This window comes from Oryctolagus cuniculus, chromosome 14 (assembly GCF_964237555.1).
Source record: "Oryctolagus cuniculus chromosome 14, mOryCun1.1, whole genome shotgun sequence".
Classification (NCBI taxonomy): domain Eukaryota; kingdom Metazoa; phylum Chordata; class Mammalia; order Lagomorpha; family Leporidae; genus Oryctolagus; species Oryctolagus cuniculus.
The window spans coordinates 38,962,425-38,986,263 of record NC_091445.1 but is presented as its reverse complement, the minus strand read 5'-3'; the positions used below and the strand labels follow the sequence as shown (position 1 = coordinate 38,986,263).

The following is a 23,839-nucleotide window of genomic DNA, read 5'->3' as shown; positions in this document are numbered from 1 at the left end:
TGATCTCACTCTACAAACACCTCTGTTCTCTAAATCTTTCACCTCCTAGTAATCACCATTCACTGAGTGTTCAAACTAAGGGTTTTCTGTTTTTTTTTTAACTTCCACCTGTGAGGGAGAACATGTGGCATTTGTCTCAGTCTGGCCTAATTTGCTTAACATAATGTCCTCTAGCTCCATCCATTCTGTGACAAGTGACAGGATTTAATTGTTTTTCATGGCTGAATAATATCCCATTGTGTGTATGTGCATACTATTTTCTTCTTCCATTCATCTGATGATGGACACCTTGGTTAATTGCACGACGTGGCTATTTTGAGCAGAGTGGCTATAAACGTGGTGGAACGAGAATCCCTTTGATTTCATGTCTTTTGAAGATGTACCCAGTAATGGGATTGATGGGTGAAGCAGAAGTTCTAGTTCTGGCTCTTTAAGGAGACTCCTTAGTGTTTTCATAGTGGTTGTGCACTAATGTACATTTCCACCAACATTGTGCAAGTGTTCCCTTTCATCACATCCTCGCCGGCACTGGTTACTCTCTGTATTTGTGATAACAATCATTCTCACAGGAGTGAGGTGTCGCTCTTGGTCATTTTGATTTGCATTTCCTTGATGGCTAGTGATGGTGAGCATATTTTCATACATTTGTTGGCCATTTATATTTCTTCTTTAGAGAACTATCTATTTAGTTCTTTGCCCATTTCTTGACTGGTCATTTTGTTGTTGTTGAGTTTGAGTTTTTCCCCAGTTCCCTGGTATAGTCTGATCCTTTGTCAGAAAAGTAGCTTACAGACATTTCTCCCATCCTGGCAGTTGCTCCTTCACTATATTGACTGTTTCCTTTGCCATGCAGAAGATTCTGAACTGCATACAATCCCATTTGTCTAGTTTTGCTTTTGCTGCCTGCACTTTTGGGATCTTATCCAAGAAACCATTGTCTACACTAATGTCTTGAAGTGGTTCTCCTATATTGTCTTCTAGAAATTTTATAATTGCAGGTCTTATACTTAGGTATTTGATCTGTCTTCAGTTGATCTTTGTTTAATGTGAGAGGTAGAGATCTAATTTTATTATTCTTCATATCCAGTTTTGCCAGCACCATTTGTTGAAAAAACTCTCCTTTTCCCAGTTTATTTTCTTGGCATCTTTGTCAAAAATCAGTTGGCTGTATGTACATAGGTTAATTTCTGGGCTACTTATTCTGCTCCATGGATCTACATGTTGGCTTTTATGCCAATGCCACACTATTTTAATTACGATAGCATTGTAGTATGCTTGGAAACTGGGTACTCTGGTGCTTCCAGCTTCATTATTATTGTTACTGTCATTAATACTATTTTGCTCAGGATCACTTTGGGTATCCTGGGTCTTTTGTGATTTTATGTGAATTTTAGAGTTGTTTTTTGCTAATTCTGTAGAGAATGTCATTGATATTTTGATAGGGGTTGCACTGAATCTGTAGATTGATTTACATAGTGTGGACATTTTAATTCTTTCAATCCATGAACAAGGAGTAGCTTTCAGTTTCTTATGTCCTTGATTACTTCCTTCATCAGTGTTGTATAACTGTAGGTCTTATACTTAGGTACTTGATCATTGTAGAGATCTTTCACTTATTTGGTTAAATTCATTCCCAAATGTTGATTTTTGAAGCTATTTTGAGAGAGAATGCTTTCTGCATTTCCCTTTCAGTGACATCACTACCAGTGCATAAAAACACAACCTTTTTCGGTATGTTGAATTTGTATACGGAGATTCGGATGTCAATCCCAGTCACACTGGTGTTTGTGATGGCAGTGGCCATCAGGCAAGGCCAAGAGGTGCTGGGGCTAGTGGCACCACACCTGTGGCTCTAGTTCTATATGACGTGAGTAGGGCCTTCCCCAGGTCTCGCTGTGTGGTCATGGGTAATGCTGGGAGTTGTACCACGAAAATCCTTAGAACCAGCACTGAGGAGCCTGATGGGGACTAGGCCTAGGTCTCATGGGGGTGCATATGGGTTATATGCCAGGGGGTTATACACCGGATGGTGTGAGCCTGGAGCAGTGGAATGCAGGTGGGATCTTCCCTAGGTCCTACAGGGTGGGTTCAGGTCACTTTGAAAAATGTAGAACTAATAGAGTCCTAGAGCTGCAAGGTCAGAAGGGTACCTTGCCCAGGTCCCATGGGAAAAGCAAAGGGTATGCTGGGAATTGTGCACTGGCGAGCATGGATCTGGAGTAGTGAGATACAGATAGGGTCCTTCCCAGGTCCCATGAGGTGAATCCAGGTGACTCTGTGGAATATACCTCCAGACACAGACCTGCCAGACATGGAGAGTAGCTTACCCAGGTCCTACACAGTGACTGCAGGTTATGCTGGGACTTGTGCACTAGCAGGTGTAAGCCTGGATCAGTGGGATGCAGATAGGACCCTCCCCCGTCCCCCATGGGGTGAGCACACGTGTCCCCACGACAAACACTCATGGACCTAGAGCTGCAGGGCCCAGAAGGGATTGATCCCAGTTCCCACAGGGCATGCAGGGGGGAAGCAGGAGAATGTGTCCTGACCACTGAGCTCCCCGTGCTAACGGATGCCAAAGGCTATTCCTTAGTTGAGGTCCTGTGGGCTTGTGTAGGGGCTGTTGCTGGCCCCAAGCCTCCGGAAGCAGAGATGACCTTCCCCACGTCACGGCTGCAAAGCTGTGCCCAATAATTCCGCAACTGCAGGAGGCAGAGGCGTGCTCTCTGCCCTGGGAGGTGCCTGCCTCCTGCCTTGAGGGCTTCTGGTGACAACAGGGCTGCTCGCGACCACATTTTCCTGGTAAAATGGAGTTCCCTCAGCCAGAGAGCCAGGGTAAGAGCTGCAGTGGGCTTTGTTCTTCTCTCTGCTGGCTTTCCAAGTCTCGGTGCTGTTTAGAGTCCCAGTCACTTCTTTACTAACGTTTGCCCTCAGTGACTCCCCGAAAACGAGGTCCTTCTTTCCTTGTCCTTGTTCTTCCCCGTGGTGGAGGTAAGTGCAAGGCCTCTCTATTCCACCATCTTGGATCCCAACTCTGTTAATCTATAAACCACATTTCTTAGGATAATCTCACCTGGACTACTGATTGTTCTTCTGTGCCTGCCTGTGTTGGTGGTCTCCCCAGAAGCAGACTCTGAGACAAGAACTTCAGTGTAAATATTTATTTGGGAAATGGAGGAAAAGATGGCAGGGGAGTAGGAAAGTGACATAGAGAAGAAGAGGAGGGTAATACAGTGTGCATTTTGTGGTCAGTTACCGATGGGGAAACACAAGGAAGTCACCTGGGTTACCCTACCTGAGATGGCCAGCGACTGGGGTACTTGTACACCACGGGTGGAGGGCTATTTCTTGGACGGGGCACATTCATTCCTTGGCATGTTTGGCCCACCTCTTGGGTGGGAAAGGTTGTCTGTCAGCAAGAAAAATCCCTCAGGAAAGAAAAGCAGGTGCCAGCCTTCAGCAGTGGCGGTGGTGCTCACAGAAGCGTGAGGCAGGTGGCCAGCACCTGCGACCCAGCACTGTGCCAAACGCTCTGTGCATTTCGGACTTAATCTTCCCAACAGCGCTATGGCTTTGGGGTCATTCCCTCTGCTTTAAAGAGTAACAACCAGGCTCAAAGGCTCAGGGGCTCCATCAAAGTCAAATTGTTGATGGAGAGTTAGGGCTTCAGGCCCCAGAACTGTCTCTATGTTATGCTGTGTGGGGCTACTTAAGTCCATCAATAACTTAGTCCTAAGAAGTATTTTTCTTGCTTCACTTCACAAATAAGGAAATGGAGGTTCAGGGGTATCAGACAGCCTGCCCTGCCTTCCAGCTTCAGGGAGAGACGCTCTCTGCCCACGCCTCCCCCCACCTCTACCACCCATGTCTCCCATGCACTCCTGTCTATGCTCTTTACGTTCCTTGCTTGTCTGCCTCACTGAAGACCCTGGTTTTGTTTTCCTTTAGTCCTTAGAGGGTTTCCCTTGAAATGGGCTTTCTAAAAACTCATGGTCCCATCCAGCCACCATGTTTAAAGTTAATTTTTCCCAGATAGTCCCTTTCACCAGGGGCTCTTCCTGGGGAGAATTTAGTACATTTACTGGATTGCAATTTCTAAACCTTCATTTGTTTGCTTCTTAATCAAACAAATTAGACCTCTATCTAGTCTTTGAAGATAAGGCTATTAGAGAGGACATGTAATTTGATTAGCATGAAAATCGCATAATAACCCAAGTCCTGGATCAGGTGTTTAGAAAGATAGTTCGGTCAGATTTAATTGGAGAAGCAACCCTGTTATGGGCTTGAATTCAGTTCTCCTGGGGCCCAAAGAACAAAATCCCTTTAGGGTCTTCAACAGCATCTCCACCCCTGGAGCTGCCTAGACAGCAGATAGGAAACGCTTGTTCTATTTGCAGAAGCGCAGCTTACAAGGGAAGAATTCTTACAAGTCCGAAGGAGGTCGGGAGACCCTATTGGGATGGAACTTGCTCCTGAAAATTGGCCAGGGAAGTCCTCTTCCACAGCTTGGACGCTTCCTCGTAGCCTCTGATGGGAAATCTTTGCTCTAGGCTCCCTACTGGCCTGGCTGAGGCTTTGTTAGAATTTTACTGTAGCCTAAATCCCGTTCTGTTCGGCTCTGCTTTCTCCCTGTCTGTGTCCAGCTCTCGGCCCTCCCTGCCTGCGGCTCCCCGTGAACCCATCATAAACATTTCCCTTCTGCTTGTGTTATTCTGATTGTCATTTGCTCCTTGGATGACCCGAAGTGGCGCAGGCGGCCTCAGAAGATGGTAAATAAAAATCCTCTTCTTAAAAAAAAATGTAAAATAAAACCCTTCCCCGCAGGGTGCAGAAGAGAATGGGCGTGTTTCAGATATGCACTTGCTGAACATTTTCAGAAATGTGAAGAAATAAGAATAACTGTCATGGAGAAAGTCCAGAGCTATTTTCAGGGGTGTGAAAATTCTTACACTTGTCACATTGAATTCCTCTCCTAAGCCATGATTTGGGAGTTTTCCGGCTGAGTGACAGAAGAGAGTAATTGAACTTGTGGTCCTGAATCCTGATTGGATGGGGATTGGCCCAATTCGCAGCTCACTCCAGTTTCTCAGGGTCTACCCGGAGCAGCACTTCCCCGGCCTCCCCAGGAAGTGGGGAGAAGGCGTTCATCTGTCACTTGTCTGGATGAGGAGCCGAGTGGCTCCTTACCTAGATCCTTTCTTCTCTGCAGGAGGAGTGGAAGAGAAGTGGACGCAGACAAGAGCAGAGGGTTTAACTCCTTGTTGGCTGCGGGACAGGACCAGTCCGTCATCCACCACTGTCAACAGGTGTGGCAGCAGACCCAGAAAAGCATGGCGCCCTCTTTGGAGAGCACATCCACCCATCCCTGCAGAGAGGTTGTCTAGAGCCCCCTAGGTGCTGCAAGGAGGCTGATGGAAGGAGGAAAACAGAGGCAGGACAGAAGTCAACGTCAGGAAAACTCCCCGGGGAACAACACGATACAAAGCACTCCCCCCCTGCCCCCGACAAAGGGCAACCTTCCTGGCCCCTGGGTCCCCGCGAACGTGCCACCGCTATTCCCAGATGTTTAAGACATTCTTCTTGCTGTGTCAGGGGGCAGTGTGTGCTCTCCTGGCTCTTCTCCATGGCTCTGGGCCTCTGCCAAGTGCCCCCTGGTGTCCCCAGGAGGCGCGAGTCTGGAAACAACTCCGCACGTCCCCCAGTGCGCCCTTGTGAGGGAATCAAAGGTCATTCTCAAGGACTAGCTTCCCAGATCAAGGCGTTAGCCTCATCCAGGGTCTGCACCCACAGCCTCTTCCACCCAGGATCCCTGCCATGCAGCCCTGATTCAGCTGACTCAGTTTACCTTTAGAAGCATTCCCCTGGCATTGTAGCTAGAAAACTAAACAAATGCCTCTTTCTGTTACTATAACTAGAACAAGTATTTGGACTGCCCAGGGAGTCAAAAATCTTGGATTAGGGAAAACACAGTATTTCACTTTCTTTGACTCCTGGAAGACTGGCCACTCCCATTCCAATCTGTGCTTTGAGGTAAGACAGAACTGTGAACTGAATAATCGAAATGAGAGTGGCCACAGCAACAAGGTGACGTCCCCTGCCTTGGGTGGAAGTGGCATAAGCCATGCCAAATGGGGAATGGCAGAGAAAAAAAAAAGGCTAAAAATAGGCTCCAAAGAGACGTGGTCTCTCTAGCTCTGTGATTCCAGGACCATGAAAGAAGCAGCAAGTGCTTTGTCTGCAACAGTCTGCTTTCTTGTGTCTTTGTCTTTTAAATCACTGGTTTGAAGGCTGCTGATAAAATTTTAACCATATTCATTTTTCTGCTCCCAAATCAATAAAATGAAAAAAAAAAAAGAAGATATGACTCAACTGAATCAAACCCTCTATCAAAACCTGAGTCATCACACCAGCAGAGGAAAGGAGGCGGATGGATGGGGATGGCCTTGGTTGCAATGATAATGGCTGCGATTGCCCAGTGTGGTCCATTTGCCGGAAGCTTTGTACAAGCTGCAGCTTTGTACAAGGCTGGTGCGGTGTCCTCCACTGCGGGGATCGCTGGGACTCAGAGATGTCAGGTTACTTTCCTGGGTCAGTCGGGTTGGCCAAGGCAGAGCCCAGGCAGGTCTTGGTGCATCCAGAGCACAAAGATTATTTTCAGAGCAATGACAGATCCTTGAAAATGAAAGACTGGGGCCGGCGCTGTGGCGTAGCAGGTAAAGCTGCTGCCTGCAGTGCTGGCATCCCATATGGGCGCTGGTTTGAGACCCAGTTGCTCTACTTCTGATCCAGCTCTCTGTTATGACCTGGGAAAGCAGTAGAAGATGGCCAAGTCTTTGGGCCCCTGCACCTTCGTGGGAGACCCGAGGAAGCTCCTGGATCCTGGCTTTGGATTGGTGCAGCTCTAGCTGTTGTGACCATCTGGGGAGTGAACCAGCGGATGGAAGACCTCTCTCTCTCTCTCTCTCTCTCTCTCTCTCTCTCTCTGCCTCTCCTTCTGTCTCTGTGTAACTCTGACTTTCAAACAAATAAATAAATCTTAAAAGAAAAAAAAAATAAAATGAAAGACTAACTGGACACAATGAGAGTGATAATAGGAAGCCTGAGGGCCGCACGGGTACGCGGGTACTCCCGGGGCTCCTGTCAGGGTGGGGGAAGGACCTGGGCCGGAAGTATTGAAAGAAGGAGCAGGAAATGCTTCCTCTAGTGAGTCCGTCTGCACTTCATTTGGCTGCATCATGCGGACCACGTTCTGAACCAATCAATCAATTCATATCTTTATCAAAATGGCACTGGGTTTTTGCTTTGTATGATGGGTGTTTCTGTGTGCTTGAAGTCACCTCTCCATGGCCAGTTTTGTGCACAGTGGGTTAAAGTGCCCCCTGCAACACCAGCTTCCTACATGTGCTGCTCTGCTTCCCATCAAGCTCCCCACGATTGCATCTGGGGCAGCAGCAGAAGGTGGTCGAAGTGCTTGGGGCCCTGCCACCCACGTGGGAGACGCAGGTGGAGGTCCAGGTTCCTGGCCACTGCCATTCAGGGAGTGAGTCAGTGGGTGCTTCTGCATATCAACTCCGAAAGCAGCTCTGCCTTTCAAATAAATATACAGGTCTTTAAAAAAAAATCTCCCTCCTGGACAGGGGATGCCCTAATATCCATAGCCTCTCCCTTTACGCCGTGCTCTATGGTCAGACATAGTGTGCATTATTTCACTCAAAGCAGTGTGATGAGACTTGCAAGGTGGGCTTTGTTTCTTCCCATTTTGAGGATTGTGATTTGCCCAGTCACATAGCCAGCAGGTGGCCCAGCCTGCACTTGGACCAAAGGTTTCTATTGCACATCTGCCCTCCCTTCTTCCGTGCCCAGGGCCCTGCTGTGAGAGGCTTTCCTTGCTGAGTCATCCCCACAGTTGGACATGGCCAAGCCCTACATTCTGCTCCCAGCGAGGTGCCCTAGGTATTCACTGGATGGTTTTTATGAATGAATGAATGACTGAGAGAGGCATAGGCAGGACTGAAACTCTCCATGAAATGGTCAGACGAGGTTTGCGTTGGGGCATTTTGACTTTCAGATTTGCATGGAGAGTGTTCTAGAAAATTCTTCCGTGTGCTCACATTTCAGCTAAATAAATGACCTCTGAGCCATCAGAGGAGGTAGTGTTGACTCACTCTCTAGCTGAAGAATGTTTGTTTCTCAGAGGCTATAAATCTGTCTAATCAGGGCCTAATGGTTTTTGGGATGACTCTGCGCAAGTGTTCCATTAATTGAAAGAGGAATGCTGTCATCTGCCACAGAGATTTCTCATTATATTCCATCAAATTCAGAGCAGAGCCCTGTTTGGAATTCTTCTCTGAACAGGGTAATTACACCACATCCTATGGTGTTTGGAAGTAGCACTCACAATTAGCATCTCTGCCATGAGTGGGAAGTGATCCGTGCTGAACAGGAGCTGGGCCAGATGGGCCTTGCTAAGACCCTGTCCCCACCCTGCGCCAGCTCCATTCAATTAAGTGTCTCTGTGTGTGTGCAAGAGACATAAATCAACTTTCACTGCTGCATGTATTCAAGAATCGCATCCGCTTCCGTTAATTAGGAGTCAAGTGCTGCTGTTTGTAGTGATCAGGTTAGAACAGACGATGATGCCGAAGGATTCCAGACAAGAAGCAGATCCGGTGAGATGCCACAGGCCTCAGACAGCCTGGGCAGCAAGCTGAGTCCAGACACGGCCCAGCCTGCCCTTGTCCTCGTCCCAGGAGACAAAAGACAGCGACCCAGCAAACTCAGGTCCCTCACTGCAAAGTGGCTCCATCCAGGGCACATGGCCGATACTCCCCAAGAGTGGACAGGACACAAGCCCCGCCCTCGTGAGTAGGAGCCACTGAACAAGCCAGGCACCTGTAGCTTTGTACACTTTATCCGGGGGTCTCCAATTCCCTCCTAACTTGTGAGAGTTGTTTCTGATTTTCCTTTTCCCTTCCCCTCGTACCGCCCCATCCTTCCCCTACCTCCAAACACGTTCACAGTCTTCTCAGGTACTCAATATTCTTTTGCTCCGATTAAGTCCTGAATCAATCATTGAGATTTAATAAGTGTAACCTTGGGACCCCCCCATATAGCTTATATACTGCACATGTGCCTCTACCCATGCACAGAGTACATGCACATCCCGTGAATGAGGGCATTTCAAACGTCCACAGGAAAAAGGGATGATCTGTTTATTTTGGTGCAAAAACTCTTGAAATCCTTGCCTCTGAGGGGTCTCCCAAAATTCCGTGGAATATGGATATTAAGAAAAGTTCTGCATTTCAAATGTTTTTGCACAGAATATACTTATTAATTCCATATTCATGACATTTTAAGGGCCCTTATAATGCATTATCTACTCCACTTGCATGTGGTGAAGAAGCTGGGACTCGAACCGGCACCCATGCAGAAGGCTGGCACTGCAGGCATTGGCTGAACCCACTGCGCCAAAGCAGCAGTCCCACAGCTTGCTTTGAAAAATCCTGTAACTTGTTGTTTTGCTCAAATTATGCTTTCAGTGTGTATCGATCCAATTTGTTGACCGTGCTGCATAATCTGTGGTACGAATGAGCACACCACAAGGCACTGCCCGTCCTGCTGGTGCATGCTGGGGTTGTTTTCATGTCATTTGCCATTACAAATAGCATCACGCCTCCCAGCGCACACGTTCAGAGGTTCTCCAGGGGACAGAGCCTGCTCCCATCCACTGTGGCCTGAGGGCTGGGCTGTCACAGAGGACAAACGGGAAGGGGGGCTGGGCACTTCTGAGAGTCAGCATACACAGCCAGGCAGCAGCTGAGCCAGGAGTTGATGGTAAGGCTTTTAAAATAGTCTTGCACAGGCCGGCGCCGCGGCTCACTAGGCTAATCCTCCGCCTAGCGGCGCCGGCACACCGGGTTCTAGTCCCGGTCGGGGCGCCGGATTCTGTCCCGGTTGCCCCTCTTCCAGGCCAGCTCTCTGCTGTGGCCCGGGAGTGCAGTGGAGGATGGCCCAGGTGCTTGGGCCCTGCACCCCATGGGAGACCAGGAAAAGCACCTGGCTCCTGGCTCCTGCCATCGGATCAGCGCGGTGCGCCGGCTGCAGCGCGCCGGCCGCGGCGGCCATTGGAGGGTGAACCAACGGCAAAGGAAGACCTTTCTCTCTGTCTCTCTCTCTCACTGTCCACTCTGCCTGTCCAAAAAAAAAAATAAAAAATAAAAAAAAAAATAAAAAAAATAGTCTTGCACAAATCCGCGTGTAGGTTTACACCAGCATACTGCTCACCTTTCCTTTGGAGTTCCTTATACTAGGGTACTTATAAAAAATGGAACTAAAAGGCAATTTTAATGTAAAAGAAGCTGGAATCCAAGAGCAGTTTTTTCAACATATGGATTTTCCAAGAATTTTGAATATCCCTTTTTTTAAAAAAAAAGATTTATTTATTTATTTGCAAGTCAGAGTTACACAGAGAGAGCAGAGTCAGAGAGAGAGAGAGAGGTCTTCCATCAGATAGTTCATTCCCCAATTGGCTGTAATGGCTGGAGCTGCGCTGATCCGAAGCCAGGAGCCAAGAGCTTCTTCTGGGTCTCCCACATGGGTGCAGGGGCCCAAGGATTTGGGCCATCTTCTACTGCTGTCCCAGGCCACAGCAGAAAGCTGTATCAGAAGTGGAGCAGCCAGGTCTCGAACCGGTGCCCATATGGGATGCTGGCGCTTCAGGCCAGGGCATTAACGTGCTGTGCCACAGTGCCGGCTGAATATCCCTTGTATGCACGGATTTTTCTTTTTAAAGATTTATTTTGTTTATTTCAAAGGCAGAGTTATAGACAGCGGTAGAGACAGAGAGAGAGAAAGAGGTCTTAAAATCTGCTGGTTCACTCCCTGAATGGCGCCACAGCAGGAGCTGAGCCGATCCAAATCCAGGAGCCAGGAACTTCTTCCAGATCTCCTACGTGGATGTAGGGGCCCAAGGACTTGAGCCATCTTCCGATGCTTCCCCAGGCACATCAGCAGGGAACTGGATCAGAAGTGGAGCAACCGGGACTCGAACTAGCACCATATGGGTTGCTGGCACTGCAGGCCAGGGCCTTAACCAGCTGCACCACAGCGCCGGCCCCACATGCACAGATTTACACCAAAATAGGCATCTTTTGATCCCCTTTTCCATGATCTTTTTAGAGTGACTTTGGCACAGCGGAGCTCATCAGGAAAAGCCCCAGAAAGGAATCTAAACAATGACTCCCGGCAGCTCTAATTGGAAGAGAGCTGGTGTGCCCGCACCTGGAAGCTGCCCCTTCCTTGTCATCGGTGTGATCTCCACGTGGTTAGTTGTCTTCCAGTCTACAGTAGTTCAGGACAGTAAATTTTTTTTTTTAAATTTATTTGACAGGTAGAATTATAGACAGTGAGAGAGAGAGACAGAGAGAAAGGTCTTCCTTCCGTTGGTTCACTCCCCAAATGGCCGCCACAGCCGACGCTGCACCTATCCAAAGCCAGGAGCCAGGTGCTTCCTCCTGGTCTCCCATGTGCCAAGCACTTGGGCCATCCTCTATTGCCCTCCCGGGCCACAGCAGAGAGCTGGACTGGAAGAGGAGCAACCGGGACTAGAACCCTGGTTGCCGGCACTGCAGGTGGAGGATTAGCCAAGTGAGCCACAGCGCCGGCCCCTCAGGTCAGTACATTTTAAGTAGGGTGATTGACAAGGGGAGAGAGTAGGTAGAAAAGCAATGTGACCTCCAATTCGCCCTCTTCTGTTTCTCCTCTCCAGGCAGGCTGATGAATGAGACAAACAGACTCAGCATACTCAGGGCCTTGAGTGGCAGGCAAAGCTCTCTGCACCACTTGCAACAGAGTCATCAAGAAGAAGCTTGAAACTCCTTCAAGAAGTCTGCAATTTCACAGCATTTCCATAGAGATTCAGGTACTGGGATGTTAACTTTGGGGGAAAATGGTGGTTGATGTTTACCGAGTTTGCAGGCTAGTTCACAGCTCACAGAATGGGCAAGTGTCTGGCTGAAGAACCAGGACACGGGGATCCCTGTGAGTGTTTTGGCCAGGTTGGCCATGCTGTGGTGTGGCGTGTTTCCTGTCCAGGCGGGAGCCCTGCCCAGGGTGCTGTGAGGTCAAAGCTAAGAGCACTGATTCTACACAGGGGTCCTCTCTGTGGGGGTCAGAAGACACTCTCAAGGGCTAGGCAGTCAGATATTTGACTTCTGGGCCTCCGTTTATACATCTGCAGCATGGAGTTAATAATCCCACTTATATCTTAGAGTTATTGTGATAACTCAATGACTTTGCTATGCAGACACATAATAAGCAATAAGTACTTTATTCCGTCCCCCAATCTGCAGCAAAATTGATGTGAATTCACCAAGTACTTGGGAAAAACATTACTATTTGAGGGGAAGAACTTGCCTAGAATAGCGCGTCTCTGGTTTTCATCCACGATTTTAATGCTTTTGTCCTATTTTATTATTAAATTGCTTTCTCATTTAATATTGTTTACTTGTGTTTTTGAAAGCTGGATTTATGGCTCAATAAGCTATTTATGTTTGAGCCTCGGCAAATTGGTACAATCTGTCCCTGATTTTAATTCATGGTATGGTTCCAGTGCCTGTGTTTGCAACATTTTGGGAACACTGTTAATGGCATTTTAGTAAAAGGACAATTTTAACAAAACAGGTTTTAAATCCACCAGTGAGGGCTTGCTCCACCCCGATGCCCACTTCCAAACTTGTCTTGGGGTCCTGCTTTAGGGAAATGAGAGCGCCATTGGGAAGACAATCAAGAGACCCGTATTCACTACCGCCTGTGCTGGGTTTCCAGGAAGCTTCCAGACAGCCCTGCTCCGGGGCAGCTAGGGCAACTGGGGTGGCAATTAGGAACCAAAAACTCAACACTCCTGCTTAGAAAATCGATTTTATAATGCTCTTCGGTACGAAGCCATCTACTTCCTTCCACTATTTTGGAGCTGGCTAGGAGGACAAGCAGATGGGCTCTTGGCGGGAGCCGTGGAGAGCTCTCTTCCATGTGTAGTGTTGCAGCAGCCCTGGAGGAACTCAGCCCCTGTCCTCTCCCTCTCTGTTCCCCTTGGCCATTTCTATTTATGCAGATGATGTTAAACTGTAGTGATTGATTGATTGGAGAGGGAGAGAAAGAAAGAAAAAGAGGGAGTCAGAGGGGGAGAGAGAGAGAGAGAGAGAAACGCTTCCGTGTTCTGACTTCCTCTCCAAATGCTCCCAACAGCTGGGAGTAGGCTGGGCAGAAGCTAGGAGCCAGGAATTCAAGCTAGGTTCTCTCCCACGGGTGGCAGAAGAATTAGTTCATCGCTTAGCCTGTTGGCCACAGCCCAGCTGTGGCCATCACTGCCACCTGCCATGCTGTGCGTCAGCTGGAAGCTGGGGTCAGGAGATGGAGCCCAGCACTCCTGTGTGGGACTTGGGCTACCTGGCTGCTGTGCCAAACGCCCACGCCTATGAACACAATTTTTCAATCATTTTAGTCATAGTACGTATGCTAACTTGTATTTTCCATTTTTGCTGATAATAAAGCAATTAAAAATATTTCCACAAAGGCTTCATTCTTCCTTAAAGCTGTTGCATGAAATTTCGTCTTACAAATTCCACACTGGTTTATTTGACCATTGGACATTGGACATCTTTCAGTATTTTCCTATCCAGATCTTTTCTACATGTAGCTTCCTTCTGCTGTTTTTTTCTCCTTTTAATTTGTTATCCTGGGACTGCTTCCCAAGTTTGGGATGAAGAAGTCAAGAAATGTGAACATTTTTGTGATTTTTGTTACGAACTGCTGTTCTGTCTTGCAAAAAAAAAGGGGGGGGGAACACTCTTATAGTTGTGGAGGTGGTTCTTTTTAAGAGAAAACAAAGCATGATTCTGCATTTTTAAGAAAAGAGAACCGAGGCAGAGTCAGCATGGAGAGAATGGAGTGGGCGGGAACGAGACCCGGCCCTTACAGATAGGATGCTGATGTTCTGAAGCCCGCGGGCCAGGCGGGAGGTCCTGGAAAGGAGGAGTTTGGCGTGTCTACTGCACAGTAACTCATTTCCTCTCTTTAGCTTCCAGGACAGTCAACAGACTCATCCCATAGCTTAGCATGTGGGCCACAAAATACCACTGCCAGTATTTTTTTTTCCAACAATTTATTATTATTACTATTATTTGAAAAGGAGAATTACAAAAAGGGGGAAAGACAGAAAGAGGTCTTCCATCTGCTGGTTCACTCCCCATATGGCCACAGTGGTTGGGACTGGGCCAGGCTGAAGCCAGGAGCCTGGAGTTCCATCTGGTTCTTCCACATGCACTTGGGCCATCTTCTACTGCTCTCCCAGGCTCATTAGCAGGGCCCTGGGTTGGAAGTGGAGCAGCTGGGTCTCGAACCAGGACTCTTATGGGATGCTGGCGTCATAGACAGTGGCTTACCCCTTTGTTTCAGTCTTTATTCACTTCAGATAGAGACTCATTTATTTATGTTTTTTTTAAATTGTCTATTTATTTGAAATGCAGAGCGATAGAGGGAGGAAGAGACAGAGAGAAAGAGATTTTCCATCTACTCATCACTCACCAAATGGCTACACAGCCAGGGCTGGGCCAGATTGAAGCCAGGAACCAGGAATCCTACCCAGGTCTCTCAAGTGGGTGGCAGGAGCCCAAGCACTTGGGCCATCATCCACCATTTCCCCAAGAGCGTTAGCAGGAAGCTGGATCAGAAACAGGGCACCAGGTCTGGTGTTCCCATATGGGAGGCAAGCATGGTAAGCAGCAAATCAACATGCTGCACCACAGTGCTGGCCCCGTTCATTCTGAGTCAGGCGGATGAGCAGGTGCATGGTTTTCTCACTGGAGGAGTATGGAGCCAGCCTCACGCACCCTTCTCTTGGTAGAACTCATCTTGTGGGCTTCAGATTGCCAAACTCTGCATGTCTTTCTTTCTCTCTCTTTCTTTCTCTCTCTCTTTCTTTCTTTCTTTCTTTCTTTCTTTCTTTCTTTCTTTCTTTCTTTCTTTCAGATTTATTTGAAAAGCAGAGGCAGAGAGAGAGAGAGAGAGAGAGAGAGAGAGAGAGAGGTCTTTCATCCACTGGTTCACTCCCCAGATGGCCACAACGGCTGGAGCTGCACCAATCCGAAGCCAGGAGCCAGGAGCTTCTTCCGGGTCTCCCATGTGGGTGCAGGGGCCCAAGGATTTGGGCCATCTTCTACTGCTTTCCCAGGCCATAGCAGAGAGCTGGATCAGAAGTGGAGCAGCCGGGACTAGAAGCAGCACCCAATATGGGATGCCGGCACTGCAGGCAGCAGCTTTATCTACCAAGCCACAGCGCTGGCCCCAGCCTGCATTTCCTTACTCAGCTGTTCGGCCTCCTGTGATTCTGATGAAAAGGAGGAAGGTAGGTAGGGCAGGGAGAATCATTTCTGGAAGAGCTGGAGCTTTGGTTTCCCATGAGTGAATTCCACCTGTGGGTTGCCCTCATGCTGCGGATCTGCTGGTGTCTTGTTCCGGGTTTCGTGGTTTGTGTGAAATCAGTCACCCTGCCACTCAGGCAGATATGACTGGTTTTGTCCCTAAAGCATGTGGGGAGCATAGACAGGCATTCTTGCCACCTGTAGGAATCCCGATCTCAACGGCTTGTCAGATTTCAAAGCTGCAGGTCGCATGTGTGGCACTAAGAATAGTGTTTTTCCAGATCAGTACTGGGCTCAGTGGTTACAGCGCCCTCTGTCACATCACAGTGCCTGGCTTTGGGTTCAGGCTCCGGCTCCCAGTTCCAGCTTCCTGCAGTGCAGATCCAGAGAGACCGTGAACCATAGCAGAAGCAGTTGGGTCCCTGCCACCCACGTGGGAACCCCGGATTTAGTTGCCGGTTCTCAGCTTCTGTCCAGCCCAGGCCAAGCTGTTGCAGGCATTGGCAGTGAACCAGCAGATGGGAGCTTGCTCTCTCTCTCTCTCTCTCTCCCTCTCTCTCTCTCTCTGTCTTTCTGTGTCTCCCAGATGAGCAGAAAAAAATAATGAATCTTCCACAAGGAAAAAATATAATAATGGTATCTCATTTTTTATCACTTAACATCTTTTAGATATTGTGTGTTTGTTTGAACGTAAATGAATTCATTCTTTCATTTGATCCTCACAATTTTGGGTAGCAAAAATTATCACTCCACATTGCAGATGGTGGGGAAAAGAGAAGAAAAGTCAGGTTTTTCGAGTTCATGGGACCAGTGAGCAGCAGAGCGAGATCTCTAACTGATGTCCCTTGCTGTCACCCTGGTTCGTTCCGTGTCAACACACTTGGCCCGATTCCCAGTACAGCACACGAAAGGCTACTTACGGGTGATTATTAATATCGTATTTTAGGAAAAATGTTTGCCTCCTAATTCCAGGGCTTGAGGCACTCTGCAGGCAGTGATGAAGTCCGCTGAGGTTCTCTTCTGCGCTCTTAGTCTCTCCCTGGACCGCTGATGCTCTGTCGCTCCCCCTCTTCGTGGAGGAACGACACTAAACCCTGCCTAGGCTTCATATCCGAGTCACGGCACCATTATGTCGCTCCCCCTCTTCGTGGAGGAACGACACAGGACCCTGCGCTGTTCTTTCGTCTGCTCGGCCCTCCCCGGGTTTGCTGCTGGTTCTTCCCGGGTTGGCTACTATCCCTTCCACCTCCGTGGAAGGGCAGTTCCCCCTGGCCACATTCCCCACTTCCGCAGGGGAGCGGCACACCGCCGGCCGGCTCTCTCAGGGGCTGCACAGGTGTTCCCCTTAGATGTTCCCCTTAGATGTTCCTGGTGCATGCCGTCTCTCTCCTCCTTTATAGTCCTCCTCCGCCAATCCCAACTCGGCTGCCCACACGCCGAGTACGCTGCTCTCCTCCAATCAGTAGCAAGTCCTACAGTTTACTGGTTGAACTGGAGGCAGCTGTGCGGAAGCTGTTTACTTCTCTCCCAGCGCCATATTGTGGGAGAGCAGATGCATAGAATGTCTTAATTCCAGCAACTCAGTCCAGTCCAGGCTGCTCCCCACAATGCTCCACTTCCGATTCAGCTCTCTGCTATGGCCTGGGAAAGCAGCAGAAGATGGCTCAAGTGCTCGGGCCCCCGCACCCACGTAGGAGACCTGGATGAATCTCTTAGCTTTAGTCTGGCCCAGCCCTGGGAGTGAAACAGGAGATGGAAGATCTCTCTCTCTCTCTCTCTCTCTGCCTCTGCCTCTCCCTCTCTGTAACTCCACCTTTCAAACAAATAAAAATCATCATCATAATTTTTTTTTAAAAAAGCACACATGTGTCAGGCAGGGCGTGGGAGACAGGCACCCTCATGCACTGTGGGTGGATATTTTCCTTCGCCTATATACATGCCTGTGCAATGTTGTACTACAGGGATCCTCCGGGAAATCGACTCCTCTTTCAACAGCACCATTCCTTTCTTGCCTTCTGGGCCCACCTGTTATTCAAAAGCTTCCAAGCTCCTAAACTTCTCAATTTTCAGAAGCAGTGTGGCCTTCAAAGAAGGACGAGTTTCAAGAGGCCAGTTTCTAGATGCAGTGTTGGTAAAGCACACGCTTACGCGTGATCAAGGGAGCAGTCGCAGGTCCTAGTTGCCCAGACAGTCCTGGTGGGCGACTGCTGTCCCAGGGTGGGTGCTCAGAGCTCCTCTCCCAGATGCCCTGACGTGGATGAAAAGCTGCACTGAGCACTCTGTAAGGCAAGGACTACCCGCATTTCAGTGCAGGAGGATCATAGCTTTGCCTAGAAGACAGACATGTGAGCTTATACCCCTCTAACACAGGAGGAGGGACCCCCCCCATACCCCTAACTCCTTCAGCACAAGCTCCCCTTGGGTTGACCCAAGAGATTTCTGCGAGGCTGGCCTGGGTTAGCCTTGAGGTCTGATAAACCACATGGAACTCCTGAGTGTGCCAGCAGATGAGCCCTCTCATCTCACCAGAACAGGGTGTGCGTGTGTACGCGCGTGTGCATGGGCATGGCTGCAACCTCATCTTCCCATGGGTGGGAGGAAAGTAGAAAGGCAGAGAATGTCCTGTAGCATGGAGGGAGTTGCTTTTTCCTTCTATTTGCAGTGCAGGGGAGGAGAAAGAGAGGAAGGGAGGGAGAGGGAGAAAGAGGGAAGGGAAGGAGGGGAGGGGAGGCATTTCAAGCCACGGATGGCTCCAGGGTCCTCTTCCTCCCTGGTCCCCAGGTGGGTCTGGTGGGAAATGTTCTGGAAGGGGCAGCCAAGGGCTCAGTCCGTGCCTGCAGAGCCAGTGACGTGGCAGTTTCTATAGAGATGAGTCCCTTTCAGAGGAAAGCGCTCCGTAATCAGGATACACAAACCCCAGCAGACAGCTGAAGGCTTTTTTCTTTGAGAATTTTCTGTGCTAGGATTCAAACGGTGCCTCCTTGAAGAAGCAGCTTCGGGGCAGGCAGGGAAGGGCCAGCCCGGGGTTGAGAATTTGGAATTGAGGTTGGAAAGCTGTTCAGGAGCTGGGAGAAGGAGGAGGAGAGGTTGTTGTATGGGAGCCACGCCACTGCTCATTAATCCATGAAATGAGACCTCCTGGGACTAACGAAGCTGCTCCTGCCTTAGCAACCTCCTTGTGGTTTTCCCTTTCAACTGGAAATTCCAGGCTCTCTGAGCAGGGAGAGGTCAAGAGCCCAGAGGGGGCAAATCTGAGGGCTGAGCCACACAGCAAACCTGCTTACTTGGCACTAAGGCCCCACTCCACTGAGCTGGCATTCAATTTCTGCCTCTTCCTATTAAGTCAGCCCAGACATCACTTCTCATCTTTGTAAGAAATGGCACCTGGCTGCATGTTAAAGGAGCCCAACTGAGTAATTTAAGCAAATAGGGGTTCATTGTTCACACAGGAGACCCAGAAGCACCATAGTCATCCACACCCAGCTCTCCCTGCCTCCCTGCCTGGCCATTCTTGCTGTTTCATCCCCACGACCTCTTCAGGTCACAACACAGCTGTCCCAGCCATTGCCCCAGACAGGAAGAAGAAGAGGAAGACATGGAGAGGAAGGGGTGACACCCACTTTCAGAAGCAAAAGCTGTCCCAGAAATCTGCAGCAAATGATTTCTTCCATGTCATTGGCCAGAACTGGGTCACATGACTCCAACCCCAAGCCCTGAGGGAGGCTGGGATATGTAGTTTCTTAACCCAAAAAATTGCCACCATGTTTTAAGGGCAAGCTAAGAAAAAGTCTGAAAGAACAACTAGTGACATCTGATACACAATCCATGGTTATCTTGGCACGTCTCTCTGCAGGTTAGACCCTTGCTGCTTGCTATATGACATCATGCAATGACATCATGCAATGACATCATGCAATGGGGTGCTGGAAAATGGGCAACAAGTAAATCTCTGGAACAAAAAAACACTGGTTTGTGCTGGTATTTCCGTATAAACACTCCCGCCATGGCCAACTGCAAGCTGGCCAGTGGAGCCGGGAAGAGAAATGTGGTTACAGCCTCCTATCGTATTTCCATCATCCAGATACTAAAAAACATAGATAATCATGGTGATATGCAAAACATGAAGTGATGAGTCTGATGCTTTTGTGATCTTTGAAAATGCAATTTATTTAATTATGAGTTCATAGAACTCATTTTTAAGCAGTGGCGGCATTTAATGCCTGGCTCCCGACATTCCTGGAGAGGTAGCAGCCGGCTCTCAGTAGCCAGGGCGCAGGGACCCCTGCACACCACTCCTGCGGGGACCTCTGAGCACCTTCCTGCACTGTGCTCATCACAGCTGGTGATCGCTGAGCTCTCGGTGTGATTCCGGGATTAATACTTATTTCCCCCACGGAACCGTAAGCTCCACCAGGTCAGTGCTGGGCCTGATTTTGCTCATGATGTCTGGAACAGAGCAGGTGCTCAATGAACATTTGAATAAATAAGTGAATTAATGTGATTTGCACCGAGGAGGCGCATGCATGCCTGCAAGCATACATGCGTACATAAACAAAGGAAAGAATGAAGGACTGAGTTGCTGATTTCTGCTTCCTCCGTCCCTGGGGTCCCTAAAGGCTCCTGCATCTCAGACCCTGGTTCTGCTTTCTCTTGTCCTCTCTTGCCCTTGTATTGGCTGTCATTCTTAGTTCCAGCACTTTCTTGAAGCTCAAATGGGTGATGGGGAGCTTCGGCACGGTTTTGCCGACATCTGTGGCTGGAGCTGGTTACCTGTGCAAACATATAGATCCTGGAGCAGCTGGGCTTTCTTTGGTGGCTGTGCTGAGAAATGGTTCGCCATCCCTTACCCCATGTCCACTCCAGATCTGATTCTCCAAGGAAGCCTCCACAGAGGCTGGGGAGAGAGAGAGATGTTAGGGGTTCCATGGAGTGGCATCACACTGCTGGGGCCAGAGGGGTTCCCGGTCTGTGGCCTTCCCTGTCCCAAAAGGCCCTGGAGGCAAAGTCCTACATGGTTCTCCTGGTGGAGAACCTGGGACAAAGGACGTGGCGTCACTGATGAGGGAGCGCAGAGTTGAGCCCCACAGACCTCAGCGGTCCATTTTGGTGCTCCTGACCCACGAGACACTTTCAGAAGGTCAATGCTCAATGCCTGGTTGCCGTTCTAACCTTGGCCTTTGCACTGGCTTCAGGGCCCACTCTTCAGTCCCCCAGACTCGGGCGGCATCTTAGTCTCTTTTCCGCTCCCAGAACAGAATACCTGTGGCTGGGCAATTTATAAAGAAAAGAGATTTGTCTGGAGGCTGGGAAGTCCAAGAACATGGCACTGACATCTGCCAAGGACTTTTGTGCTGAGTCATCCCATGGCAGAAGGGGGCGGTGCACCAGCATGCAGGAACAAGCGTGCAGGGGTGGGGGGCAACTCACTTTCCTGACAACCCACTCTCCCAGGAATGGCATTAATCCATTCACAAGAGTGCTGCCGCATGACCTAATCGCTCTTAGAAAGCTCCGCCTCCCAACACAGGGCCAGGTTAAGTTTCCAGCACATGAACTTCAGGGCACACATTGGAACCACAGCCGGCAGGAATGACGCATGGGAGCAGTGGCACCTTGCCCCCAACACCTTTGAGACAGGGGCGCGTACAGATGACACAAAGGAGGAAAATGAAGAATGAAGTCAAATTCCTAAGTTTCCGGGGTGCCAGTGGCTGGCAGCAAAGCGGAGAAAGGAGAAGCAGGGTGTTTTCCTGCATGCGTCTCTGAGTTGGGATCCAGCCACTGCCTGGCTGTCCTGTGTCCTGCACTGTGTGTTGTTAGAGCGAACCTCAGGATGGGTGGGCCTCGGGGGTCATTGCCTCCCCAACATGAACAAGTTTTCTTTTCCGAAATGGAACACCAGTTTTGCCAAGTAGCTGGAGGCTGCAGTGGCCAGTGGTGTTGCAGGCTGGACCACTCTGGGTGTACAGAGGAGAAGCCCAGGCCGGCGCCGCGGCTCACTAGGCTAATCCTCCACCTTGCAGCGCCGACACACCGGGTTCTAGTCCCGGTCGGGGCGCCAGATTCTGTCCTGGTTGCCCCTCTTCCAGGCCAGCTCTCTGTTGTGGCCAGGGAGTGCAGTGGAGGATGGCCCAAGTGCTTGGGCCCTGCACCCCATGGGAGACCAGGATAAGTACCTGGCTCCTGCCTTCGGATCAGCACGGTGCACTGGTCGCAGCGCGCCGGCCGTGGCGGCCATTGGAGGGTGAACCAACGGCAAAAGGAAGACCTTTCTCTCTGTCTCTCTCTCTCACTGTCCACTCTGCCTGTCAAAAAAAAAATTTTTTTTTAAATAAGAAAAAAAAAAAAAAACAGAGGAGAAGCCCAGCATTTGTGCCCGGCACCTGACGTGGCACACGTGACCCTGATGTTTACTGAGAAGAGGCTGTTAGCCAAGTCTGGAGTCCCAGAGAGACGTCTGAGCCCCTGCTGCCCACCAAGAGGCCACAGAGACCAAGGGAGGCTCCTGCGGGCTTCAGTCCCACCCTGTCTTTTCCCAGGAGGGACATGAATTGTAGGCGCCAGCACCTTGGAGACACCAATCAGCTAAGAAAGGAGCTCCGTCTCACAGACTCAAACACTCGTCAATAGTCTCAGCAGCTTAAAATTCTTTCCACAGGGGCTGGTGTTGTGGCACAGGGTTAAGCCATGGCCCCGTGACACCTGCGACCCACAGGAGCTCCAGTGCAAGTCCCACTGCTCTGCTTTCAACCCAGCTCCCTGCTAATGCACCTGGGAATACAGAGGAAGATGGCCCAAGTACATGGGACTCTGCCACCCAGGTGGGAGACCAGGATGGAGCTCCTGGCTCCTGGCTCTGGTCTAGCCCAGCCCTTCTACTGCGATTATTTGGAGAGTGGACAGTGGATAAAAAGCTCTATCTATCTATCTATCTATCTATCATCTATCTATCTATCCACCCATCCATCTATCACCCATCTCTACCTCTATCTCTGCCTTTCAAATAAATAAATCTTTTTCTAGAAAAATCCTTCTACACGTGCTCTCTTGAATCACAACTGCCTTGTGGAGAGCCTGCGGCATTTCCTCTTGCCATTGAGAACAGAAAGGAAAAGTGACTTACTCCACACCACGTAGCTATCAGTGGACTCAGGTCTCCTGACCCGCATCACGCAGCTGTTGGCACACTCGGGTCTCCTGATCCATACCACGTGGCTATTAGCACACTCACGTCTCCTGACCCACGCCACACGCGGCTGTTGGCACACTCGGGTCTCCTGATCCATGCCACGTGGCTGTTGGCAAACTCAGGTCTCCTGATCCACGCCACACGGCTGTTGGCACACTCAGGTCTCCTGATCCATACCACGTGGCTATTAGCACACTCAGGTCTCCTGACCCACGCCACACGCGGCTGTTGGCACACTCGGGTCTCCTGATCCATGCCACGTGGCTGTTGGCACACTCGGGTCTCCTGACCCGCGCCACAAGGCTGTTGGCACACTCAGGTCTCCTGACCCGTACCACATGGCTGTTGGCACACTCGGGTATCCTGATCCATGCCATGAGGCTGTTGGCACCCTCGGGTATCCTGACCCACGCCACCAGGCTGTTGGCACACTCGGGTCTCCTGACTTTAGGCTGGAGCTCCTCCCACCGCATCATCCTGCTTTCCTCTTCCGGTCACTAACTCCCCCTGCTCTATGTCCATTCCAGTAGCGGTCTAAGGTGGCTACCGCGTGAACATGAGCGTGGTCCCTTCCTGTCCAGTCACTGTACCGCCCCTTCTAAGGAACAGTTCTGGGCTTTGAAGGAAAATGTTTTCACCTTAAGGGATTAATGGTGAAAATAGCGGGTTCTGTTGACAGTAAGTGCAGCAGAGGTTTAAACAAAAACAAAAACAAACAAACAAACAAAAAAGCCAAAGCTTGGGAAAAATCTCTGTTTCTCTCTGTGCAGGACTGGAAGTGGACGTCAACTCTTGCTGCCCCTGTTCTCTCCTGCCCCTGGGCTGGTGTGTGCTGCCCCTTCATCACAACGCACAATGACTTGTTTAATGACTGGGGCCAAGGCTTACAGTGCGGATGACCTTGGAAGAAATAACACATTGGCTTGAACTTGTAGTAGGTCGGAAATGATTGATTCCCTAGAACTGTTTTTGCTGGACTATGGGGGGGGGGGGGGTGGTCCTGAAGTGTGTGTGTGTGTGTGTCTGTGTGGTGTCATCAGTGAGAAGACAGAAGGCACAGGTGCTCCTGATGCAATTTATCACCCCAAAGTGTAAGTTGCCAGTATCGCAAGCACCGCCCACAGGTGCACTTGCACACACACGCACACACACACACCCAGGAGCTCTGATAACTCATCTCCCCTCTGAAAGTACTTTTATCTCCTGGAGTTGGTGCCACAGGCCTTGTCTT

At 49.7% G+C, this 23,839-nt stretch overlaps 1 long non-coding RNA gene across 2 annotated transcripts in view; it reads left to right on the top strand.

The window, feature by feature from the left end:
* The window catches only part of LOC108178928 (uncharacterized), a 106,223-nt gene extending 82,605 nt beyond the window's left edge, over positions 1-23,618 (top strand). Inside the window, exons 1-3 of one of the 2 annotated variants that reach the window (XR_007914361.2) lie at positions 11,072-11,671; positions 11,768-11,920; positions 23,379-23,618. This is a non-coding gene — a long non-coding RNA (uncharacterized lncRNA). Of the gene's footprint in view, positions 1-11,071; positions 11,672-11,767; positions 11,921-23,378 lie in introns of those variants that run through there. The other variant, XR_011381969.1, reaches the window with a different exon arrangement.
* The last annotated feature ends 221 nt before the right edge of the window (positions 23,619-23,839 follow it).